The following is a 3,653-nucleotide window of genomic DNA, read 5'->3' as shown; positions in this document are numbered from 1 at the left end:
ATTGTAAAAACCTTTCTCTGTTTGACCATGGGTTAAGATTACGTCGCTGATACTTGCTTATTTTGATTGAAGAAGATTTTGCTGAAAAGGTGAGCTACAACAATGCCATTGATATTTGGACGGCCAGAAAAGCTCAAAAACTTCATTTTTAAGCGCCTTAATTGACTTTCTTGAAGTTTTTGTTGATTGAATTTTTGTTTATTATTTTTAAAACTAATGTTTTGATTCACATGTCAGTTTTAAATAATGAACCGTTTCTCAATCCAGAAAGTTGATAGTAAAGCAGAAATACAACGTGTTGTATCAGAATTAAATATTTCCTTCGCTCACAAAACTTTAAATTTTGTATTTTCTTGGTTGAAACAAGGGCGCCACTCACCATATCTGACCCGGGCGCTGTTAGCGCTCTCGAAGGCCCTGGGTATTGTAAAATGGGAAGATGGGTTTTGAAAGGCATAGCAAGTCAAGAATTTTATTAAAGTGTATGTTTTGTTATTTATATTGTGTCTTTAAATATGCATTCCATAGTTACTGATGTAACGTTTGCAATTTTCATACCTAATTTAAATACTTTTCAATTATATATCGTAATAAAAGTCAAAATTTATATATATGGATAACATTAGTGTACATATTAAATTTTCAGACTATTCGTATTTATCTTCAAGTAGAAAAATATATGTTCGTCACTGACCTAACGCTGCGATCTGCTATTTTTTCTTAATATTAACATTTGACTTCAAGTTTTTCTGAAAGTTTAAAGAAAAAATACTTAAAAATTACTTTCAATTAAAGACTCATTTATGTAGATGATTTTATGTACATATAAGCTATATAGATGTATTAATTCCCTTTGCAGAAGATATTATACTGAAGTTCATTAATTACTGACATAACGTTACTGACGTAACGCTCTAACTCAGAGAATCATAGTTGATTTAAAACATACTAGCTTAGTCAAATTTTATTTTATTTTTTAATAACATTTATTCTTGATAAAATTGGTATATTAAATATATTATATAATTCCAGTAAACCTTGGGGCGTAGCCTGTGGGCGCCAAAATGAAAAGGCGCTTAAACCTTGAAATCCATATTTTCTACTGCCTTTGCAAATTGGGATGTTGTTGTTACTTTGATATTTTGAGCCAAAATTCTGGATGTTACAAATCTTTTAACAAATCCTCCAATTCCGTCAGCAACGGATTTGTTGACGGAATTGGAGGATGCATGGGTGCAAAAAAAGTCCATTTAATTGTCATCTTGTGTCGTTTTTTTAACATTTTTAAAGACTTGTTTATTTACTTATTTTTGAACCGAGATGTTGCATTATGACTCCAAAATGTAACTTATTGGACTGTTTCTGGCAGCTTCTCCATACTGACATCAAAAAAATAATCACGGTTTCTTTTGAATGTTTTTGATGGTCCGATGTAATTGCAAGTGACTGCAAATAACACCGATGCTATAAAACTGGGGTTAATATTGAAAATGAAGTCTAGCCGTAATAAGCACTTTGTGGTTTGTTTTAAGTGATACATTTAAAAGTTTCTGCAAAATCAACTCCTACGACAGCTTCATGAAACACTCAATAAGCGGATTCTCACATGTGAAGTTAAAGTGCGCGTCATTGTCTGTCAACAAATAATCAAATATGGGATGTGACTTTTTTAAAGTTACTAATTTAAAACTCATATTTTTATGAAAAGCGCAAACACAAACTTTATGTGGTACTTTGTTAATTGACAAAACATTACATTGTCTTGAGTAAAAAAAGTTTGTTAATCCAATAAAAGTACTTGAATTCTGTTTTTTAAACATTCCATAAACTTCCTTTATAGGGTAGATAAAATGTTCAAAACTAATTTTTTCATTTTGTCTTCACAAGCTTCAACATAGTCTGATATGTTTGGTGGTGTTGTAGTTATATCATCGCTTAGATAAAAACTTTGCGCTAATTTTATAGTGATACACTGATTTTATACTGAAACACTTTTACAATTGCTGCGATCTAACTGAAACAGTTGATTTTCTAATAATATTTTCAAAATGGAAGCATTTTGTTCTGGAGATCCAACTAAGGCATTTTTTACTTTTTTCATTAACTTAACTTTGACATGAGAACAAGAAAAAGGACTTGTCTTATTTGTTGATCGCGTAGCAGTTCTTTTCTTCTCTTTATATTTCTTTTGCCTTTCGCTATTTTTTGTTTTTCTTATTTTCGAAATTTTTAATCTTTGTCTATAAGTTTTTAAATAACCTGCATTAGAGTTTTATTTTCCTCTAGATTCTGTTTCCTCCATTTCGCAGACTTTTATTTTGGTCACTTACTATATGATAAAAACAAAATTACTTTTTTTATACTTTAGATATAACGACTTGATTATTAAGAGAGGCGTAGAATGAATTTTTTGGTGTTCGAGATAGGTAACTTCCAGAATGGAGCAAACTCCAAGCCTTTATATGTTTATACTTATGTCAAATAATGAGGGTTTGCAAAAAATTGCGATGATTGGAGGCCGGGAACAAAAAAGCCCCAAAATTTTCGCCCCCCCTGCCCAAAACGTGAGAGCAACAAGTTGATGAAGTATTTTTTGTACTATTCTTAACTAGACCTATATTCATCGATAAATTTTAAGTTTCATAGTATTATCTATTAGCGTTTAAAAATTATTACCATATAAAATTTGCAACCCCCTCAAATTGAGGGGGGTTTAAACTTTATATGGTCATAATTTTTAAACGCTTAAATTTTTTAAAATGAAATCTATTTGTTATAATCTCATTATTTGACATAAGTATAAACATAAAAATGTTTGGAGTTTGCTCCATGTCTGGAAGTTACCTATCTCGAACACCAAAAAATTCTTTCTACGCCTCTGATTATTAAACAATTAAAAAATAAACCTCACGGCATGGTAATTTAATTTTTCAAAAGTAAATCTTATGTTTGAAAGTACAGTTTTCAAATTATAAAAAAATAAAAATTCTGTGGCAATGTAATTAATTGTTATTTAAAGTTGCGTTACGTCAATAACAATGTTTTAACGTCAATAACATTGGCAATAGTGTTGGCAGCGTAAAGGTGTCTCATAGCTAACTTTTGAATTTATATTTATATTAATTTTAAAACATCTAAAGTACATATTATAATAATCCATAGGCATAAACAGTCAAAGAAAGATTTTTTAAATCACGATTTTTTAAAGTTTCTATGGAATGCACCATATAATAAGTTATAGTTTTTTCTTTTTACTTATTTATTATTATTCTGTTATCAAAAAAAAAAACCAAACACAATAAATCTGTTTATAGTTTGATGAAGAGGTGCAACACCAGGCCCCTCTATGCTGACGAAAAAAATACATAGAAGCTACAGACAAATTAGCAATTGTGTTTCTAAAATTTTCTTTGTTATACTGTTTTTAAAACCACTGATTGATTGAGCGTTCACTGATGCTTTTGAAAGCGTATTTCATTGGACAACAACTCTATTTAAAAAAATGTTATTTCGTTTTTCACAATTTCGTACAAGCTGGCGTTCAAGTTTTTAATCATCCTCTCTCAAAATATACTTGGCTTTACTGTTTGAAAGTTTTTGCGAGACGAAAAAACTGACTAGTTTGAGTTGACGCATGATTTTAAATTGCTCGA

Source organism: Hydra vulgaris, chromosome 02, assembly GCF_038396675.1.
Source record: "Hydra vulgaris chromosome 02, alternate assembly HydraT2T_AEP".
Lineage (NCBI taxonomy): Eukaryota > Metazoa > Cnidaria > Hydrozoa > Anthoathecata > Hydridae > Hydra > Hydra vulgaris.
This window is presented reverse-complemented; position numbering follows the sequence as displayed.